Source organism: Hyla sarda, chromosome 13 (assembly GCF_029499605.1).
Source record: "Hyla sarda isolate aHylSar1 chromosome 13, aHylSar1.hap1, whole genome shotgun sequence".
Taxonomy (NCBI): Eukaryota; Metazoa; Chordata; class Amphibia; order Anura; family Hylidae; genus Hyla; species Hyla sarda.
In genome coordinates this window covers 44,035,729-44,059,063 of record NC_079201.1, presented here as the reverse complement: position 1 = coordinate 44,059,063, position 23,335 = coordinate 44,035,729, and the positions used below count along the sequence as shown (strand labels likewise).

Sequence of the window (23,335 nt, the reverse complement as noted above, 5' to 3'; positions counted from 1 at the left end):
GGCGGGAGAGGGGAGCTCTGATTGGTGGATAGCTATTGACCAATCAGAGCTCCTGTATCCCGGCAGCGGGGATTATGAATTATGACAGTGTATACAGGAGCCGCGGGCAGCGCAGTGGAGCCGCATGTGCCGCCGGCTTTTTAAGTTAATAAAAGCAGATCGCAGCAGGTCTCTGCAGAATGTCCTGCTGCGATCTGCACCTCAGCCCCTGGACTACAACACAATCTCCTGCACTCATCAAGAACAGCGGGAAGTTTGAATTTTACACAGTGTGAAGTATCACAGAGATAATCTGACTAGCGGCAGAAGCAGAGTAATCGCCACAATCCGCTCTGAAAAATGACATGGATGATTTAGAGCAGTGTTTCCCAACCGGGGTGCCTCCAGCTGTTGCAAAACTACAACTCCCAGCATGCCCGGAAGGCTTTCCGGGCATACTGGGGGTTGTAGTTTTGCAACAGCTGGAGGCACCCTGTTTGGGAAACACTGATTTAGAGCATCTAAAAGGTACTTGCGGAAAATTTGGGGGTGTAAAGGAAAAGTACGCAGTTAATAAATCTGTGCCTACTATAGATGTCTCCAAGGTACCCCATTTCACTACATCAGAAGGAAATGCTCTATAAGAATGTTATAAAAAAAAGACGCAAAAAACAGCTTGCGCAAAATTTTGCGCAAGAATTTACACACAAAAACTGTGTAAATTCTTTGATAAATGTCCCCCTGTGTGTGTGTGTGTATGTATGTATGTATGTGTGTATGTTCCAGCATCACGTCCAAACGGCTGAAGATATTAACATAAAACTTGGCACACGTTACTTATATGTCAACATCAAACATAAGATAGGTGATTTAACCCTTACTCACCCCTATTTGCCAGCGTTTTTTATTTAACCCCTTAAGGACTCAGGGTTTTTCCGTTTTTGCCCTTTCGTTTTTTCCTCCTTACCTTTTAAAAATCATAACCCTTTCAATTTTCCACTTAAAAATCCATATTATGGCTTATTTTTTGCGTCACCAATTCTACTTTGCAGTGACATCAGTCATTTTACCCAAAAATTCACGACGAAACGGAAAAAAAAATCATTGTGCGACAAAATCGAAGAAAAAACACCATTTTGTAACTTTTGGGGGCTTCCGTTTCTACGCAGTGCATATTTCGGTAAAAATGACACCTTATTATTATTCTGTAGGTCCATACGGTTAAAATGATACCCTACTTATATAGGTTTGATTTTGTCGTACTTCTGGAAAAAATCATAACTACATGCAGGAAAATGTATAAGTTTTAAAAATTTCATCTTCTGACCCCTATAACTTTTGTATTTTTCCACGTACAGGGCGGTATGAGGGCTCAATTTTTTCGCCATGATCTGAAGTTTTTATCGGTACCATTTTTGTTTTGATGGGACTCTATGATCATTTAATGGTATAAAAAGTGACCAAAATACGCTTTTTTGGACTTGGGAATTTTTTTGCGCATACGCCATTGACCGTGCAGTTTAATTAATTATATATTTTTATAGTTCGGACATTTACGCACGCGGCGATACCACATATGTTTATTTTTATTTACACTGTTTTATTTTTTTTTTATGGGAAAAGGGGGGCGATTCAAACTTTTATTAGGGAAGTGGTTAAATGACCTTTATTAACACTTTTTTATTACTTTTTGTTTTGCAGTGTTATAGGTCCCATAGGGACCTATAACACTGCACACAGTGATCTCTCATCCTGATCACAGGCGTGTATTAACACGCCTGTGATCAGTGTTATCGGCGCTTGACTGCTCCTGCCTGGATCTCAGGCATGGAGCAGTCATTCGTCGATTGGACCCCGAGGAGGCAGGTAAGGGCCCTCCCGGTGTCCTGCAAGCTGTTCGGGATGCCGTGAACAGCCCGACTGACTAGCCGGGATATTTTCACTTTCGCTTTAGAAGCGGCGGTCAGCTTTGACCGCCGCTTCTAAAGGGTTAATACCGCACATCGCGGGAGCCGGCGCAGGACGTAAATATACGTCCTGTGTCGTTAAATGGTTAAAGTCCTATACAAGTCTATGGGAAATATATGTTCCAGCATAACTTCCAAATGGCTGGAGATGTTTCGATAATACTTGGTCACATGTTACTTATATGTGCACTTAAAATATAGGATAGTTAATTTGGTGAAAAACTATCCTAAGGATAGGGGATAAGTTTGAGATCGCGAAGGGTCCGACCGCTGGGGCCCCCTGCGATCTCTCTGTACGGGGCCCTGGCTCTCGGCCCAGATAGCGGGTGTCGACCCCCGCACGAAGCCGCGGCCGACACGCCCCCTCAATACATCTCTATGGCAGAGCAGTTGGTTCAACATTCAAATGCGCTGGCAGAGATCACCGAAGGACTGACACAATGTTTCGAGGTGTGCCCCCTTACTCATGCATACTGAGACCTTCTCACTGAAGTACATGTTTTCAGTACTAATTAGCTTAGTTAGCAGTCACAGTCATTTGCTGTGTATATTGTGGTGCTGGTACGATCCAAAATACAGTTATATGTTATACAAGATATTACAAAAACGCTTTAAAACAGCATATTTCATTTTAGCCTGATGGAAAAATTTTATTTACTTCAGTTATCCAAAATGCCTCTCTTTGCAATAAGCGTCATCGGTTCATGGCTTCATTCATACCTTGCAGTACCTGTTAAATTATTTTCCATCTTAGATCACTAATTTTATGTCCTTTTTCCAAGAAATTTCTTGCTTCTGTACTTTCTCCAAACTTATTTTCACTACTAGTTTTAGTTTTGTAATGTTTTTCTTATATTAGATTTATGTTCAGTCAACCTGGTTTTTATTTTTCTACTTGTCTGTCCCACGTAAACATCGCCACATGGGCATGTGAGTAAATAAATTACGTTTTCAGATGCACAAGTATGATCCTCTAACTGGGATTCTATTGCCTTTTTTTTGGATTATGAATATATTCACCAATGATTATACTGCTACAGTGTAAACACGACAAGCAGGAAAAGGTCCCTTTTCTCGATGATACAAGAAATGTCTTTTCTTTTTAGCAATATTGCCTCTCATGCAATATTTTAGTAACGTTTTTCCTCCGTTATGCCCTCTGCCCCTATTGACATCATCACTAGGGGATGGAGTTACACAGACTGCTGGGACAGGAGCCAGGGAGGTAAGTGGATGTCGGCTTCTGTATACACTATATACAGCTATCTATAGATACCGTGATCCCTCAACTTACAATGGCCTCAACATACAATGGTCTTTTCTGGACCATTGTAAGTTGAAACCAGACTCTACATACAATGCTACAGACAGTCGAGATCTGTGAAATATATTCTGTAGGTCCATACGATTAAAATGATACCCTACTTATATAGGTTTGATTTTGTCATACAAATCATAACTACATGCTCGAAAATTAATACGTCTTCTGACCCCTATAACTTTTTTATTTTTCCGTGTACGGGGCGGTATTGATTGGGCTTGTTGATCGCTTTCTATTCATTTTTTCATTATATAAAAATTTACCAAAAATATGCTATTTTGGACTTTGGATTTTTTTTGCGCATACGCCATTGACCGTGCGGTTTAATTAACAATGTATTTTTATAATTCGGACATTTCTATTTTTACTTACTTTTTTTAAATGGGAAAAGGGGTGATTCTGCTGCTTGAATGCTCATTCCACGGGTCCCAGCCGTTGTTAGAGGCCGGGCCCGACCTGCTATGATGCCGTGGTCTCGCATTAAAGAAAAGAGGCGGACTCAGGGCGTGCATGTATGCCCTGAATCCATAAGGGATTAGGTAGATCTCTTCACATAGTTTCCCCCATTACCGAGGTGCCCCGAGTAGGTAATTGTCTGTAGGTAGGTCCCATGTATGGGAAAGTGGTGGATGGGGTGTATATCCGGAAGAAGCGGAGTGAAACGCGTTGGAGTGTGAGGTGGGGGAACACTGGAGTGATCCACGCTACTCTCTGTGGTTGATATTTTCAAATAAATGACCCTATTTGCAATTGCTGTGGTGTAGCTACTCATATAGGTATAGTGCCACCTTAGGCTTTACTGTATATATTTAATACTATTTGTATAGAAAAGTGTGTGCAACATATAACACACAGGTGGATTGCTGCCACTCTCCATATTGGTCTGTAAGGACTTTACATTAGATTGTGTTTTTGTTTACTATATATATATATAATATATGTGTGTGTGTGTGTATATATATATATATATATATATATATATATATCCTATCTGGCTGAATTTGTGGGAGGGGCTTAGAGTATATAATCCCCGCTAACCCCTCCCTCAGGGCGTATGCGGGGTTGGCAAAATCGGCTGGGATTTTCATTGCGTACGCTGGTAACGTGGTGGTAGTGGTACAGGTAAGTGCCGGGTCTCCGGCAGGTTTACTTTACGACTGGTGCCCTGGACCGTAGCATTTAGCTCCCCGTGTTTGGCGGGCGGTTTCCGGCATCAGGGGGTCACGGGGTGGCGGCATGCCCGAGTGGTCCACTGCCTGTGCCGGCGACGGTGCTGCTTGCGACGCCCTGGAGGTAGCATGGCCAGCGCAGGGGGATGCGTCCCACGTGGGTCTGCCTGCGCCGGCGTCACACGCCGGGACTCTGGACGGGCGGACTGGTGGTGTGTCAGCGTGAGAAACCGGCATAGCTAGCTGCAGTGCCGCCAGTGTCCAGCAGATGGCGCTGCAGCGTTAGTAAAAAAATAAAAATAAAAAAAGGTGAAAGATGTTATACAAAAGGGAATGTATTAATAAAGTGAAGGAGGGTCATATGGTAGAGTGCATCAGTGTTTGGTACACGTCACACCAGACACATGTACTGTTTCTGTTTAGGGGTGTAGGGGTTGGGGGGGGGGGGCACTTGTAAAAAAAAAAATATATATATATATATATATATATATATATATTTATATATATATATATATATTTATATATTGGGGAATATGCAAATCAGATCATTACATCACCTCTTCAGGCGATGTTCCCTGGTATCAGCTTAGCTCCAGTTACAGAATATAACTGGGACAGCTGTTTTGGGGGTGATTGAAAGAGCTTTATTGTCCATTCAGTCATTACAAGTCGTACAATACACAGCAAAGGTTCCCTAAGCTATACATCGCACATCATGCTACTCTAACACTCCGCTCAATCCTGTAATAAAAAGCACAAGAAATCGAACAACAAAACAATACAATCTGTGATCGGGGTAGGGGTGTGGGCGACTATGTGGGGGTGGGGAGGGGGCAGATCACAGGGCCAAACTGCTGGGCTGTATCTTCAGGGAGACATGGGAGAAGGAGAGGGGTCTTCACTCCTCTTCTTCCTCATCAACGGCCGGGCTGTCCAAGATGGAATAGTCTCTAAGCAGGCTCTTGATGAACCTGCGGCAGTCCCGGACGGACATGTTTTCCCTGTTGATCACGAGGCGGTTCCTGGCAAGCCACACTGCGTCCTTAAAACAGTTCATAAGGCGCCAGGCCTCCTGGATGGCCTCCACGTCGTGGGTCCCAGGGAACAGACCGTAAAGCACCGAATGGTACGATAGGCAGCTCCTGGGTACAGAGTCTCTGAGTTCATGTTCCAGGGCGTCCAACAGACCCTGTGCAAAGGGGCACTGCCAAAACACGTGAAAAGATGTTTCCTCCACGTAGGGGCACCGGGGGCAGTACCGGGTTGTGCACAGGTTGCGGGCATGCATGAACGACCTGAGAGAGAGAGTCCTCCTTTGACGGCCATCCACGATAAGTCCTTGTGTCCATTGGTAAGCCGCTTTGAGGCCACATTATTCCAAACTGTCTCTGCAGTGGCTGCGGGGAGTCCCGGAACCAGCTCGGTCAAGTCCTTAGCTCGGATGAGCTTGTAGATTGTCTTCAGCTTCCATAGGTCGGGTTTCAGTCCTTCCAGCTGGTGCTTCCTCACAAACCTGACAACATCCCCGTAGAACCAGGGAGTGTTCCAGTTGTAAGGGATGGAGCTGTCCCACCTGTCCCAGCCCAGCTGTCTCCAGAGGGGCATGAGAAGCAAGCGAGACATGGACCTGCCCTCTGAGCCAGTCTTTTCAACAAGAGTCCGCTGCACGGTGACACATGCAAAGGAGGCCCTCAGCAAAGTGGGAATATCGGGTATTCTCTTGCCACCCTTGCGGGGCTCCTTGTACATCACAGTCCTCTTGACTCTGTCCATTTTGCCCCAGATGAAGCAAAACACTGTCCGGGTGATGGCCTTGCAAATGGTGGTATGGGGAGGCCAGGCCTGTGCGGTGTACTGGAGCACAGGCAAAACTTCACTGCCTTGCCTTCAATCGAGAGCTTTCTGGAGCTTCACAGTCCAATCTTCGAGTTCATCTTTCCTAGTCGGTCTTGCCAAGACTTAAGGGCCGCTCCTTCCTTCCCGAACCAGACTCCAAGAATTTGAATGAAGCCCGGCTTAACAGTAAAGGGAAAGGGGGCGGAAGAAGCCAGGTGCCACTCCCCGAAGAGCATGGCCTCCGACTTCCCGCAGTTGACTTTTGCCCCCGAAGCTCTGCTGAAGTCATCGCAGGTCTGGACGAGTGCAGTCACCGAACGCTGGTCAGCACAGAAGATGGTCTTGTCGTCCATGTAGAGCGAGCACTTGACCTCGTAGCGATCTGGTCCTGGTGCGGTGATCCCTCTGATCTCTCCATTCTGCCGGATAGTCTCAGCGAAGAGCTCTATAACACAAACAAAAAGAAGAGGTGAAAGAGGGCAGCCTTGTCTAACCCCGGAAAGGATGGGAAAGGGGTTAGTCTTCCAGCCATTCACCAACACCGTGCTGTAAATATCAAAATACATGACGTTAACAAAAGAGCAAAACATCTTCCCCAGACCTAGCCTGCGCAAAGCCCTGTCCATGAATGCGTGGGAGACACGGTCAAACGCCTTCTCCTGATCTAAGCTGACCAGGGCGGCGCGGCCCCCACGGTCCTGGATGTAATGGACCGTGTCTCTCACAAGGGCAAGGCTGTCAGCAATCCTGCGACCAGGAATGCCGCAGGTCTGGTCCGGATGGACGATCTGCCCCATGACAGGTTTCAGCCTGTTGGCCAGCACCTTGGCGAGGATCTTGTAGTCCACGTTCAGGAGAGAGATGGGACGACAGTTTTTCAGGTCACATCTCTCCCCCTTCCGCTTATACAAGATCGTGATCATCCCTTCCCTCAACAACGGAGGCATTCTGCCCCCCACCACCCTCTCTTCGTACACCTCCAACAGGTCCGGACAGATCAGGTCACCCAGCGCTACATAGAGCTCGGCCGGGAGACCGTCACTGACCGGGGTCCTGCCGGGCTTAAAAGATTTAGCGGCAGAGAGCAGCTCCCCCACCGTCAAGGGATCGTCCATAGCCGCCGCACCTGCGGGATCAACCACATTAGTGATACCTGACAGGAACCTCTCGGCGGCTTCGGGGTCGGATGACTTGGGGGCGTAGAGGTTCTACGGAGACGACCCCCACTATCTCCTCCTTGCCCCTCCTCATCTGTCCGGTCTCATCTCGTAGCTCAGTCAGGGGCGTGTGGCCAGTATGGAGCTTCCTGAAAAAGAAAGAGTTACTCTTCTCACCCTTCTCCAGGTTCTCCACCTTGGAACGAAAGACGATTCGCTTGGATTCCTCCTCAAAGTGCCTTTTCAAGCTCTTTTTGGTCTCCTCCAGCTCCTCCCTAACGTCCCAGCCACACTGGAGCAGGTCCTGCAGGGACCGCAGCTCGCGCTGCAGTTTCCTGAAGTCCCACTTCTTCGCACACGCCTGTTGTCTGCCTTTTGCCTGAAAGAAACAACGGAATTCGACTTTAACATATTCCCACCAATCGCTGATGCAGTTAAACAGACATTTGTCATTTCGCCATACAAGGTACGCATCCCTAAGTTCCTCCATGACCTCCCTCTGCTCCAACAGGGCACAATTCAACTTCCAAGAGCCTGGGCCAGGTGGGAATCCATGGCCCAGAGTCCCCCGGAATCGAATGGCCCTGTGGTCAGAGAAGAAGCAGGGGACCATAGAGTACGACACCTTTCTGACTGCTCTCGAAGTGAAGATGAAGTCTATCCGAGAACGGAGCGAGCCATCGGGGCGTCTCCACGTATAGTTTACGGAGCCGTTCCCAATGGACCCAACAACGTCCTGCAAGGATGCCTCTGTCACCATCTCAATCAGCAGTTTAGATGTCACGTCCAGGTTGGCGGATGTGCCAGAACTGCGCCCGTCCACCTCAATGGGGCAGTTGAAGTCACCACCCAAGACCACTGCCCTAGTGGTGGCGAGTTCAGCCCGCAGGGCCTGGAGAACCTCCAGTCGGACATTCTTCTCAGGGGAGGCATACACGTTGATGAGCCGCACGGGCTCACCCGCCCAGGAGCCGTCCGCGACAAGAAGTCTGCCACAGACAAGCTCCCGGACGGAATCAAGTGCAAAGTTACCTCCCCTGATCAGGATGGCCACCCCCGCAGACCTACTGTCACCCCCACCAGACCAGTAGGAAGGGCCGTGAGGCCACTGCCTGGCCAGATGGTTGTAAGACCTAGAAGCAGACAAAGCACATTCCTGCAACATGTAAACATCACACCTCTGGAAATCTAAGAACGTAAGGACAGTCTGAAATCTAAACCAAGCTCTAATACTCCTCACATTAATGCAGAAGATGTTGAGATCAGCCATGGGAATAAAAAGAGAGGTTAGTTCAGATACTAGTTACCACTCATGTCGGACGGGTCCTCTTCTCTGGCGCCTGTCGGCTCCTGTGGCTTCTCGTAGCGCCCTTCCAAGAACTCGTCGTCGACCGTGTTGGACGGAGTGTCCAGGATTTTCTTGACCTCTGGGTCCTGCAGCAGCTCCTCCATAGATTGAGCTTGGACTGGCTCTGCTTGGACCTGCTCCACTTGGGCCTGCTCCATCCCCTCCTCTCCTTCTGAAGCTTCAAGGCTCTCGCAGACCTGCTCCATCTCCTCCTCCTCCTCATCTGAAGCTTGAGGGGTCTCGCAGGTCTCGATAATCTTTCTTTTGTGGGACTCTTCTGATGCGTTGTCCCTTCCTTTCCTCTTCCTCTGTATGGTACCTGGGGGAGGAATCACAGGAAAGTCCTCCAAAGGGCGGGCACCAGCAGCTGGAGGGGGGTTAGGGGCTGCTGGGCCAGGAGAGAAAGGAGGCTGGGTGGGGCGGGGGGAAGGAGAGAGTGCCCGGGCGGGGGAGGACGGGGCAGGGGTGGGCCGGGCGGGGGAGGACGGGGCAGGGGTGGGCCGGGCGGGGGAGGACGGGGCGGGGGTGGGCCGGGCAGGGGAGGGGAGGACGGGGCAGGGGTGGGCCGGGCAGGGATGGGCCGGGGTGGGGTACGGGGGGCAGGGGTGGGACGGGATGGGGCAGGAGGGGGACGGGATGGGGCAGGGGTGGGACGGGGCGGGAGGGGCAGGGGTGGTGGCTTTTGCCTTCTTACCCTCCTTGGTTGGCTTGGCCATCCGTGGTGCTGGCTCCGGAGCTGGGGCTGGCTTCGGTGCTCTCGCTGCCACAGATGCCCATGTTCTCTCCCTCTGGGGGCAGTCCTTGTAGCTGTGGGCTGCCAATCTGCAGAGGTTGCAGGTCTTGCTCTTGGGGCAGTCCTTGGTCATGTGACCTGTCACACGGCAAAACCTGCAGGCATCCTCCGTACAGTCCTTGCTCTCGTGGCCCATCTTGCCACATCTCCTGCAGGTCTGCGGCATGTCCGGGTAGAAGATAAGTCCTGTGGAGTTGCCCAAGGAAAATTTCGTTGGCAGGTGCTGTAGTCCGTCTGGAGAAGCAAGGTTCTTGTTCAGTCTGACGACCACAGACCACTTGCAGGTCCAGTATCCGAGTGAGTTCAGGATGCGGGTGGGCTCCCTCACCACGGTGCAGAAGCGCTTCAGGAAGGTCGAGATGTCCGTGCCTGGGGTGTGTGGGTTCCGCATTGAGACCGTCACCCGCCTCTCCTCTCTTTGAATAAGGCAGTTGCCCACAAAGCGAGAGAAAGGGGATTCGGGACTCGACGCTTTCACCGCCTCCCAGTATCTTCTACAGGTCCCAATGGTGGCAAAGGTGATGTAGAAGATTCCCGAAAAGAAGGTTGCTATTCCCAGGGTGTCAGTCGTGGGGAAGCCTTGATCCGCCAGCATCTTCTTGCAGAACACGTCGTGGGACATGTCCGGCACCCTTCCGTTCACGGGCTTGAGCTTCAAGGCAACAGTCTGCCTCATCCAGGGCTCCAGGGTTGGAGCTTCCAGGTTGGGGATTCTGCCGCCCTTCTGCCTTGCTGTGGTTGGGGCTGGACCTCCAGGCCTTGCCCTGCAGCCTCCTGGGTGGACTTGCTGGTTGAGGCCATGGTTTCTTCCAGCAGGCTCTCTTCCGCTTCCTTGCTTGCTTGTGGAGAGAGGCTTCGCAAAGTCTTCTTTCCCGGGTGGGAGGAGCTATGCAGATCCGGTCCCGGTGGGAGGAGCTATGCAAATCCTTCTCCAGAGGCAGCGAGTTTCTTCGAAAAAAGATTCTGCGCCGCCTTTGTCTTTGCTGCTGTTCCGGAATTCACCGCCGATTCCCTTCTTCCGGAGCTGCAGTCTTCAAGATCTTCTCCTTCTTCAGATGTTCCGAGGCAGGCAGGAGATGATCTTCAGGTGGTATGCTCTTGAGAATTGCGGTTCTAATAAGAACGAAAAGTACTGCAATCGTACTACGCAAAATCTCTACCACAGTGCTGGGAGATCTTCTTTGCCCCTGCTGTTTCGGGGTTCTTGCCCCTTGTCAGTACAGAGCAGGGTGATCTGGCTTGGCTGAGATGAGGGGCCTTAGACCAACTAAACGGGATGAGTATTTAACTCAGGGCGAGTTCACCACTCCTGGTGTGACGGAGCAGGCATTCTGGGTAGGAGAATATGCAAATCACCTCATTTTATATCAGCTTTTTATATTCCGTAACTGGAGCTAAGCTGATACCAGGGAACATCGCCTGAAAAGGTGATGTAATTAGCTGATTTGCATATTCCCCTAACCAGAATGCCTGTGGAGTGCTTAGTGGCCCTTGACAGCTCCGTCACACCAGGAGTGGTGAACTCGCCCTGAGTTAAATACTCATCCCATTTATATCTATATATCTATATATATATCTATATATAGATATATATATATCTATATATATATATAATAAATGTAGTAATTTCATATAGGTTAGGGGGGTAAGGGTTCTTGATGAGATGTGGGTAGATATATATGTATTTTGGGGGGGGGGGGCTGGACGCAGTCAGGGGGCTTCAGGTATGGTGGTAAGGTCTCACGGTTCAGGTATAGCCTATAGATACCGGTTGTTATATTTCTTTCAGGTTTTGGGTGTTCTGTATCCGGTTAGGTGTACGGCTACGTTCCTGCATTTCATTATTCAAGCTACGTCTAGTGGCTACGGTCAGTACACACCTTACGTCGGATGTTTCATGTTCTCCTAGGACTGTATCCACCTTTTCCAGCCCACGGGAGCACCTGAAAGCTGAACTAATTTATGCAGGAAAAGTCATCAACTGCCGAGCCGAAAAGTTCGTGACGAATCGAATTTACTGTAAGTTCGCTCATCTCTAGTCCTCATGTTGCACTTGCTGTCACTACCTTCCCGTAGGTCGGTGATAGTTTCATGTTTCTGCCATAAGCAATACAATACATCCCTACATGAGTTAATTGTAAGTACAGCAGCTGGTACACATAGGCATTGAATCACCGTTAATCTGACACGTTCTTTCAGATGGGGTTCAGTGCCTCATTGTTACTGACATGTCTTCCGAGCAATTTGTCGAGACATGGGTAGCAGTTACTGTTATCTTGACTCTTCTTCAAGGGTGACCGCTTGTCTGTGGTGGTTACTGACACGTTTTCAGAGCCATTGCTAGTTTAGTCAGGGACTTTGTATACTGTAATTTTGGCTCGTTGTCAGGAGGTATTCATTGTCTCCAGTTGCTTTCATGGCTACACGTGTCATGCATACATATCACGGTCAAATTGCTGGCAATTTATGTTTACACTTATTAGGTGGTGTACTGGGTAAGCACTCGCGTTGCTGGCGGCACACGTTAATTTGTCCGCACCTGCTTTCACGTTCATGTTGCGCTTATCAGTAACACCTGATAATAAAAGTTGATATTCGGTCATCCACAGGTGGCACAGTTGTTTCCGTTTGGTCGCTTCGGTTGCTGTAGTGTGGTTAAAGTCTTGGTCAGGTCATGTCTAAAGTATTAGACATCGAGGACCCAATGTCAATCCCTGAGACGCCAGCCAGGAGCTCTGTGCAAGGGACATCCTCCTCTGCCGCGTACAGAGCATGGACGATTCCAAAATTAATGGAAGAATTGCGCAGGAGGGCAATTCCGTTCTCGGCAACCACCCGTATATCTGAGTTATACAAACTCCTTATGGCTGATCAGGGAGCCAGTGGCAGTCAAGAGGGTACTTCGAGCCAGTCCACTCTGGCTGAACTACATTCCATGATGACGTCTATGATGGTTAGGATGGAGTCTTTTGAGAGGAGAGGTATTCAAGAGCCAGTAGCTCCAGTAATTTTGCCAGTGTCTGCCCCAGTACTGGAAGTCAACCCAGGTAGGCGGCCAGGGCCACCAAGGGTGTCACCGGTCCATTTCGTCCCAGCGGCTTTGAGGAAGGAGATACTGGAGGGGAAAGACATTAATTTGGCTTTGCTTCTAATATCTGCCTTTGACGTGGAAGACACCAGGACTGTGGCATGTGCAGAACTATCAGTTGTCCTTAAAAGCAAGGATACCAGGCTGAAGCGCAAGCTAAATATTCATGAGTTCGTTATCGCCTTCAGCAAGTACAGGGAGGTTATATGCTCTGTTAGTCCAGAGAGAAGGGAAGAGCTCGACCTGAACTTGCTGAGGGTTACCGAGTATGCATACAAGTATTGTGGTACACACTTCTACGACTACCATAGAAGCTTTTCGGCTATGGCAGCGGCAGCGTACAGCCAGGATGGTTATGTCACTGACTGGAGCATCGAGGATTCGCAGATGTTTTGCAGCCACTTTGCAAATCTTAAGTTCCCGGCGTGTGCATCTTGTCAATCCATCACTCATACTACTGCATGGTGTGTAGGGCTCAATCAACAGGGTGAGCAAGGTGCCAGGAGACCATCCACGTCAACTGACAGCTTCTCAAGGCCTGCCCCTTCTGGGGATAAGTTGGGCCGCCCAGTGCACTATCTCGGTGGAACGCATATATGTAATAACTACAACATTTCTTCCTGTAATTATAGTAATTGCAGGTTGTTGCATGTCTGCTTTTATTGTTTTAGGAAACACCCTGGTTCGGCTTGTAGGCATAAGGGGCCGGCATGACTAGGCGGGGTACGCACCCCAGTCCTGGCAGCGTTACTGGTGGATCACCCAAACCCAGACTGGGTACAGTGGTTGGTCAACGGTTTTGCAGGGGGTTTCCACACCGGTATCACTGGCATGATCCCGATGTCATTACGGAACTAATAAATGCAGAGTTAATGAAAGGTTACATGATTGGGCCCTTTGAAGTCTCTCCCTTTGCATTATGGAGGGTCAGCCCGGTAGGGGTGGTGACGGGTAAGTTCAGTGGTAAGAAGAGGATGATATTTGACCTGTCGGCCCCCCACGGGTCTAATATTCCCAGCATAAATTCTCTTATCCCATATGATGAATTTACCATGCAGTATTCATCCATAAATGAGGCCATTCAGGTCATCTTGGCACTTGGTCCAGAGGCCTGGATGGCAAAAGCAGACATCACAGATGCCTTTAAGTTGCTTCCATTACACAGGGATCAGTGGCAGTGGTTTGGACTCAAATGGCAGGGGTCATATTATTTTTCTACCAAGCTGACCTTCGGATACAAAAGCAGCCCGTGGCTTTTTGACCAACTGGCCCAGGCGTTGCACTGGCTGCTGGTAAATGTCTCCGTGTGCAGCCAGGTCATCCATTACCTGGATGATTTTCTTTTACTTAGTCGCCCGAAGGGAAAGCCAGGTCAGTGGCTCAAACTGTTTTCGGATTTTGGGGTACCGGTGTCTCCCAGCAAAACAGTTGGTCCAGCTAGGTGCCTCACTTTTCTCGGAGTAGTACTGGATTCGATAGCAATGCAAGTCAGTTTGCCTACCGACAAGCTCGACAGATCAGGGACACCATTCATAAATACATGGTCTCTCGAGTCACGACGAAGGTCGAATTACAAAGCTTGTTGGGCATGCTTGCATTCGCAATTAGGGTAATTCCGCAGGGCAGAGCTGTTGTGTCCAGAATATTGTCTCTCCAGACATATCCCAGGGGTGGAGAACACAGCTGCCGATGCTCTGTCAAGGGCTAATTTCCGTCTTTTTTCGCAGGTGGCTCCACAGGCAGAGGTGCGCGGAGCCCCATGTTTGGCGCAGTTAAAGGGGTATTCCAGGCCAAAACTTTTTTATATATATCAACTGGCTCTGGAAAGTTAAACAGATTTGTAAATTACTTCGATTAAAAAATCTTAATCCTTCCAATAGTTATTAGCTTCTGAAGTTGAGTTGTTGTTTTCTGTCTAACTTCTCTCTGATGACTCACGTCCCGGGAGCTGTGCAGTTCCTATGGGGATATTTTGCCATCATGCACAGCTCCCGGGACGTGACATCATCAATGAGCAGTTAAACAGAAAACTTCAGAAGCTAATAACTATTGGAAGGATTAAGATTTTTTTTAATAGAAGTAATTTACAAATCTGTTTAACTTTCCGGAGCCAGTTGATATATAAAAAAAAGTTTTTGCCTGGAATACCCCTTTAATCATGGACTAAGTTGGTATACACAAATAGCCCGGGAGTTGATGTCTGACGCATTGGCACCCAATACCAAGAAGGCATACAAGAAGGCATACAACACAGCATACAACACTTTTAGGTCTGATCTGAGTCAGTACAGCATTCCTTTCTCTTTTGACACCACTGTTATTCTATCTTTCATCGGGTTCTGACACTCTTCTCTACACTTATCTCATAGCACCATCAAATCTTATCTCTCGGGTATTCAACACTTCATTTCACTATCTCACCCGGACAGGCCCTCTATTCTGTCTTTGCAGGCTATCAAGTCTGCACTCAGAGGAGTGTTGGCCCGTAGCTCTAGAGTCCCGTCTCTCAGGAAACCAATCAGCGGTGACATTTTCAGAGCCATGTCCGACATCTTGGCTAGTAATCCGTTTGGCTTTGAGCGCAGCCTGGTACTGCTACATACCTAGCGTTCTATGGTTTCCTCCGGCCGGGGGAATTCTCGTGTGTTAGGCGGGGTTCATCACACTTACAAAAAGCTCACTTGAGGTGGCAAGGTTCTTGGTTTGAGGTCTCAATATCTGTCACTAAAACATGCCAGTGGGGTGCGGTGGTCAAGTTTTTCCCTTCTGGTAACAAGTGGTGCCCGGTGGCAGTACTGGCACAATTGGCAAACCTTCTGCGCGACAAGACTCCGGAGTCTCCACTGTTACCCTTTGGTTCGGGTGCTCTAACCACGTTTTATTCATGTCACATGTCCGCACATTGCTTGGCACGTTAGGGCACAACCCCAGGGAGTTTTCAGGTCACTCATTTCGTATTGGGGCAGCCTCAACAGCGTCCAGGCACAATGTGCCGGTACATGTAATACAGAAATTGGGTAGGTGGCATTTCGACGCATACACCACTTATGTCCCAGATCCCTCGCGGGAGATGGCAGAGGCTTTTAATTATTTGGTATTATAAATTAATAAATTTTGTTTAAATTACCCTATATGGTGGTGTATTTTTGCCCTCTAAAGGCGGACCTTCGGCGCGGTTTTCAGGCACACCACAACCACTATTCTAGCTACAGTTAGATATTAAGTTACGGAGTTATGTTAATCAAGCTTCTTTCAGGTAACCGATGGCAGGAGGTAGCAGGTAAGCTCACGTACGGTAGTAAGTCCTGACCACAAATATATATAGAATTTGTTTTCCCTACCGCTTGTTTTTAAACCTGTCTTTGTGATGCATGTTTTTTATGGGGTGGGAATGATTTTGTTGTTCTTTATATACATTTTTTGTAATCAATAAAATGTATTATTCTTTCATCAATTTTTGTGTAATACATGCTTCATATATTTATGTGGTTTGAGTGTTGTAGGTTGATTATGATATAGATTATCACCCCTAATTTTTTGGTACAAATTTTTTAGTACACATTTTTTTGTATTTGTGGTCTATGTAGGTTTTGGAGTGTTTATCTTACCTGGTTATATGCTGCTTTAGCAGAGCATAGTCTGCTAGGAATCTTTAGTTTAACCACTTAGGGACCGAGGGCGTACAGGTACTTAAGGACCAAGGGCGTACGCCCGTGGGAATTCCTGTCCCCGACGCTCACTGGGCGGGGACCGGACCAGGATGCCTGCTGAAATCATTCAGCAGGCACCCTGTGCAAATCCTTGGGGGGGGGGGGGGGGGTCCTGAGACCCTCCCATGTCAGAAATTGCTGGTCAATTCAGACCGGCCATCTGCGGTGATTCCGGGTCATACGGGTCTCCGGTGAACCAGTGACCCAGAAACTAAGTGGGAACGGGGCTGTCCAAGACACCCACGATCCCCCTGAAGGGATAGGAGTGAGGTGGCAGGGGTGCCACCCCTCCTATCCCTTCTGTTGGTCGGTCAGAAGCGACCGAACAATAGCAGATCGGGGGTGGGGGGTGGGGTTATAGTTCCGTTCCCCCGCTCAGCCCACCCACCCCGGGCAGAATGGGGGAACCGGCGCCGGAGGTCACTTATCAGCGGCGATCGGCGGCGGGCGGCGATGACGTGCGGTGATCCTACAGAAGCCGGTGAGTTGTTGCCTAGTAACATCTGGAGGGCTACAGTTTGGAGACCACTATACAGTGGTCTCTAAACTGTAGCCCTCCAGATGTTGCAAAACTACAACTCCTAGCATGCCCAGACAGCTGTTTGCTATTTGGGAATGCTGGGATTTGTAGTTTTGCAACAACTGGATTGCTAAAGTTTGGAGATCACTGTGCAGTGGTCTCTAAATCGTGGCTCTCTAAATCGTGCAAAACTGCAACTCCCAGCATGCATGAACAGCAAACGGCTGTCTCGCCATGCTCGGAGTTGTAGCTGCGAGCATCCAGTTGTTGCATATCTACATCTCCCAGCATGCCCTTTGGCGATCAGTACATGCTGGGAGGAGGCACACTGGTTGGAAAATGCTGAGTTAGGTAACAGAACCAAACTGAAGGTTTTCCAACCAGTGTGCCTCCAGCTGTTGCAAAAGTACAACTCCCAGCATGCACGGTCTGTCAGTGCATGCTGGGAGTTGTAGTTTTGCAACAGCTGGAGGGTACATTCACACGGGCGGGTTTCCTTCTTCAAGTTTGAGCTGTGGCAAATGTGTGTACACGTAAACCCCCTGCCAGTGCGAATGTACCCGAAAAAACACTACACTACACTAACACATATTAAAGGGTAAAACACTACATATACACCCCCTTACACTCCCCCCCCAATAAAAATGAAAAATTTATCATATGGCAGTGTTTCCAAAACGGAGCCTCCAGCTGTTGCAAAACAACTCCCAGCATTTCTGGACAGCCACTGACTGTCCAGGCATGCTGGGAGTTTAGCAACAGCTGGAGGCACCCTGTTTGGGAATCTCTGGCGTAGAATACCCCTATGCAATCCCTAATTTAGTCCTCAATGCGCATTGAAATTTTGGGGGGCTTTTTCTCCTTTTACCCCTTATGAAAAGGAAAAGTTGGGGTCTACACCAGCCTGTTAGTGTAAAAAAAATTTTTTACGAAAATACCCCATATGTGGGTGTGAAATGCTTTGCGGAGCACAACAAGGCTCAGGATTGAGAGCACACTATGTACATTTGAGGCCTAAATTGGTGATTTGCACAGGGTTGGCTGACTTTACAGTGATTCTGACATAAACGCAAAAAATAAATGCCCACATGTGACGCTATTTTGGAAACTACACCCCTCACGGAATGTAACAAGGGGTATAGTGAGCCTTAACACCCCACAGATGTTTGGTGAATTTTCGTTAAAGTTGGATGGGAAAATGAAAAATAAAAAATAAAATTTACAAAAATGCTGGTGTTATCCTAAATTAAAGGGAAAATAGGGGGAAAAAAGCCCAACATTTGCAACCCCATTTCTTCTGAGTAAGAACATACCCCATATGTGGACGTAAAGTGCTCTGTGGGCAAACTACAATGCTCAGAAGAGAAGGAGCGCCACTGAGCTTTTGGAGAGAAAACTTCTCTGGAATTGAAGGCCACGTGTGTATACAAAGCCCCTGTGGTGCCAGAACAATGGAACCCCCCACATGTGACCCCATTTTGGAAACTAAACCCCTCACGTAATGTAATAATGGGTACAGTGAGCATTTACGCCCCACAGGTGTCTGACAGATTTTTGGAACAGTGGTCCGTGAAAATGAAAAATGTAATTTTTCATTTGCACAGCTCACTGTTCCAAAGATCTGTCAAACGCCAGTGGGGTGTAAATGCTCACTGCACCCCTTATTAAATTCTGTGAGGGGTGTAGTTTCCAAAATGGGGTCACATGTTGGGGGGTTCCACTGTTCTGGCACCACGGTGGGCTTTGTAAACGCAAATTGCCCCCGACTTTTATTCCAAACAAATTCTTTTCTCCAAAAGCGCAATAGAGCTCCTTCTCTTCTGAGCATTGTAGTGCACCAGCAAAGCACTTGATGTCCACACATTTTGGGGGGCATTTTCTCTTATGAACCCTTATAAAAAAAATTTAATTTGGGGAAAATCCAGCATTTTAGTGAAAGTTTAACACCTGTGGGGTGTTAAGGCTCACTGGACACCTTGTTATGTGCCTTGAGGGGTGTATTTTCCAAAATAGTATGCCATGTGTTTTTTTTTTTGTTTTTGCGGTTATGGAACCATAGGGGCTTCCTAAATGCGAAATTCCCCCCGAAAACCATTTCAGCAAAATTCACTCTTCAAAATCCCATTGTCGCTCCTTCCCTTCTGAGCCCTCTAGTGCAGTGCTCCCCAACCTTTTTATCGCCGCGGACCGGTAAACGTTTGAAAATTTTTCCGTGGCCCGCTTGCTTTATTTAGACAGCAGCCCCCTTATATAGACTGCAGGCCCCCCTCTTATAGACAGCAGGCCCCCCCTTATAGACAGCAGGCTCCCCTCTTATATATAACACCAATAAAAGTAGGTAGGAAAACCTCAACATATATTGTGTTGTGGCTACATTAAAATATGACCCAAAAAAGTAGTACACATCGCTATGAGAAACACCACAAAAGGAATATGGTCAATTAATAAATTTTATTGAAAAACAGAAAAAACCCCATGAACACTACCCATAAAATAACATAGATCACACAAGACATATAAAAACACTGGTGGGGGAGTGGGACATAAGTATATAGGGCAATACCCAGAGGCAAATATTAATATAACCAAAGTGCATGCAGATGAAAATAAGGTAAAGTGCAAGTGCTTTCATGCATTAACAACAATCTAAGGATCTTAGTTGTCAGATAGCAGCATTCAAAGTTAACATTAACATCTCTGTAAACATGTTTGAATAAACCTGGGCAGACTATATACCCAGCTCAGAGCATCCAAATAAGGTGCTTTAACCCCTTAAGGACGCAGGACGTAAATGTACGTCCTGGTGCGGTGGTACTTAACGCACCAGGACGTACATTTACGTCCTAAGCATAACCGCGGGCATCGGAGCGATGCCCGTGTCATGCGCGGCTGATCCTGGCTGCTGATCGCAGCCAGGGACCTGCCGGCAATTGCGGACGCCCGCGAACCCCTCAGGTGCCGGGATCAATACAGATCCCGGCATCTGCGGCAGTGCACGATTTGAATGAATGATCGGATCGCCCGCAGCGCTGCTGCGGGGATCCGATCATTCAGAACACTGCACGGAGGTCCCCTCACCTGCCTCCTTGCGGCTCCCAGCAGCTCCTGCTCTTGTCTGAGATCGAGCAGACCAGATCAGAAGATAGCCGATAACACTGATCTGTTCTATGTCCTATACATAGAACAGATCAGTATTAGCAATCATGGTATTGCTAGGAATAGTCCCCTATGGGGACTATTAAAGTGTAAAAAAAAATGTTAAAAAATGTAAAAGTAAAAAAAAAAGGGAAAGATCCCCTCCCCCAATAAAAAAGTAAAACGTCCGTTTTTTCCTATTTTACCCCCAAAAAGCGTAAAAAATAAATTTTATAGACATATTTGGTATCGTCGAGTGCGTAAATGTCCGAACTATTAAAATAAAATGTTAATGATCCCGTACGGTGAAAGGCGTGAACGAAAAAAAAAAAGTCCAAAATTGCTACTTTAATACATTTTATAAAAAAAAAAATTATAAAAAATTTATTACGTTTTTTATATGCAAATGTGGTATAAAAAAAAAAGTACAGATCATGGCGCAAAAAATGAGCCCCCATACCGCCGCTTATACGGAAAAATAAAAAAGTTAGAGGTCATCAAAATAAAGGGATTATAAACGTACTAATTTGGTTAAAAAGTTTGTGATTTTTTTCAAGCGCAACAACAATAGAAAAGTATGTAATAATGGGTAACATTTAAACATATTAAACATTTAAATTGTCCTTAAGAGTCCTTAAGGCCAAAATGGGCTGAGTCCTTAAGGGGTTAAATACTAGCTACCAAAATTAGTGGTCTCCATACATACTCAGTCCAATCTGCATACATAGCTCAAGTGCTAAATGGCACACAGTATGGTGCAATGCCTCTATCCCTAACTCCCCTACCTCACCGTCCGACACGTTACGCCACTGCTTCTTCCAGGAGTGGTGAGGTGGGGGGCGTCAGTGGACCTTATATACCCTAGAGTGGCTATCTCACCTGCCGGAGCCATTATCGGGGGGTGACGGGTCAGGTGGTGTGTGTGTGTGTGTGTGTGTGTGTAGAGGCCTGGTGATGATGCGCACAGCCTGGAAAGCGCACTTGCGCTTTCCATGCTGGTGTTACCCCATACTTTTTATTTTTACAAGCGGTAAAAGCAAAAAAAGACCCCCAGAATTTGTAACACAATTACGAAAATACCCCAGATGTGGGCGTAAAATGTTCTGCGGACGCACAACAAGGCTCAGGAGTGAGAGCGCACTGTGTACATTTGAGGCCTAAATTGGTGATTTGCACAGGGGTGGCTGATTTTACAGCGGTTCTGACATAAACACAAAAAAAGAAATACCCACATGTGACCCCATTTTGGAAACTACACCCCTCACTGAACGTAACAAGGGGTATAGTGCGCCTTAACACCCCACAGGTGTTTGACAAAATAGTTGGATGGGGAAATGAGAAACAAAATTTTTTCGCAAAAATGCTGGTATTACCCTAAATTTTTCATTTTCACAAGGGAAAATAGAAGAAATGGGGTTACAAATTTTGGGGGGCTTTTTTTCCTGAGTAAGAACATACCCCATATGTGGATGTAAAGTGCTCTACGGGCAAACTACAATGCTCAGAAGAGAGGGAGCGCCATTGGGATTTTGAAGAGAAAATTTGTCCGGAATTGAAGACCACGTGTGTTTACAAAGCCCCCATAGTGCCAGAACAATGGACCCCCCCCCACATGTGACCCCATTTTGGAAACTACATCCTGCACATAATGTAATAAGGGGTACAGTGAGCATTTACATCCCACAGGTGTCTGACAGATTTTTGGAACAGTGATCCGTGAAAATGAAAAATTACATTTTTCATTTACACAGCCCACTGTTCCAAAGATCTGTCAAACGCCAGTGGGGTGTAAATACTCACTGCACCACTTATTAAATTCTGTGAGGGGTGTAGTTCCAAAATGGGGTCACATGTGCGGGGGTTGACTGTTATGGCACCACGGGGGGCTTTGTAAACGCACATGCCAAACAAATTCTCTTTCAAAAAGCTCAATGGCGCTCCTTCTCTTCTGAACATTGTATTGTGCCAGCAGAGCACTTGACATCCAAACATGGGGTATTTCCATACTCAGAAGAAATGGGGTTACAAATTTTGGTGGTCATTTTCTCCTATTACCCCTTGTAAAAATGTAAAATTTTGGGAAAACACAGCATTTTAGTGAAAAAATAATATTTTTTCATTTACACATCCAACTTTCACAAAAAGTCGTGAAATACCTGTGAGGTGTTGAGGCTCACTGTACCCCTTGTTACGTTCCTTGAGGGGTGTAGTTTCCAAAAGGGTATGCCATGTGTTTTTTTTATTTTTTATTTGCTGTTCGGGCACCCTAGGTGCTTCCTAAATGCGACATGCCCCCCAAACACCATTTCAGCAAAATTTGCTTTCCAAAAGCTAAATGTGACTCCTTCTCTTCTGAACATTGTAGCATTGTAGTATTTATATACTCAGAAGAGATGGGGTTACAAATTTTGGGGGGCATTTCCTCCCATTACCCTTTGTAAAAATGATAAATTTGGGGAAAATACTGCACTTTAGTGACATTTTTTTTTTATTCATTTACACATCCGACTTTAACGAAAAGTCGTCAAACACCTGTGGGGTATGAAGGCTCACTGGACTCACTTGGTACGTGCCTTGAGGGGTGTAGTTTCCAATATGGTATGCCATGTGGGGGTTTTCTGCTGTTCTGGCACCATAGGGACTTCCTAAATGTAACATGCCCCCCAAAAACCATTTCAGCAAAATTCACTCTCCAAAATCCTATTGTCGCTCCTTCCCTTCTGAGCCCTCTACTGCGCCCGCCGAACACTTGACATCCACATTTGAGGTATTTCCTTACTCAAGAGAAATTGGGTTACAAATTTTGGGGGGATTTTTCATCTATTACCCCTTGTAAAAATTCAAAAACTGGGTCTACAAGAACATGTGAGTGTAAAAGATGAAGATTTTGAATTTTCTCCTTCACTTTGCTGCTATTCCTGTGAAACACCTAAAGGGTTAAAAAACTTTCTGAATGTCATTTTGAATACTTTGAGGGGTGCAGTTTTTATAATGGGGTCATTTATGGGTTATTTTTAATAAGAAAGCCCTTGAAATCAACTTCAAAACTGAAGTGGTCCCTGAAAAATTCTGATTTTGAAAATTTTGTGAAAAATTGGAAAATTGCTGCTATATTTTGAAGCCCTGGTGCCTTCCAAAAGTAAAAACATGTCAACTTTATGATGGAAACATAAAGTAGACATATTGTATATGTGAATCAATATATAATTTATTTGGAATATCCATTTTCCTTATAAGCAGAGAGCTTCAAAGTTAAAAAAATACAAAATTTTCAATTTTTTCATCAAATTTTGGAATTTTTCACCAAGAAAT

The 23,335-nt window shown here is 46.9% G+C and overlaps 1 protein-coding gene across 10 annotated transcripts in view; it reads left to right on the top strand.

Moving 5' to 3' along the window:
- The window catches only part of TBC1D16 (TBC1 domain family member 16), a 564,967-nt gene that overhangs the window by 153,608 nt on the left and 388,024 nt on the right, over positions 1-23,335 (top strand). The window lies entirely within an intron of this gene.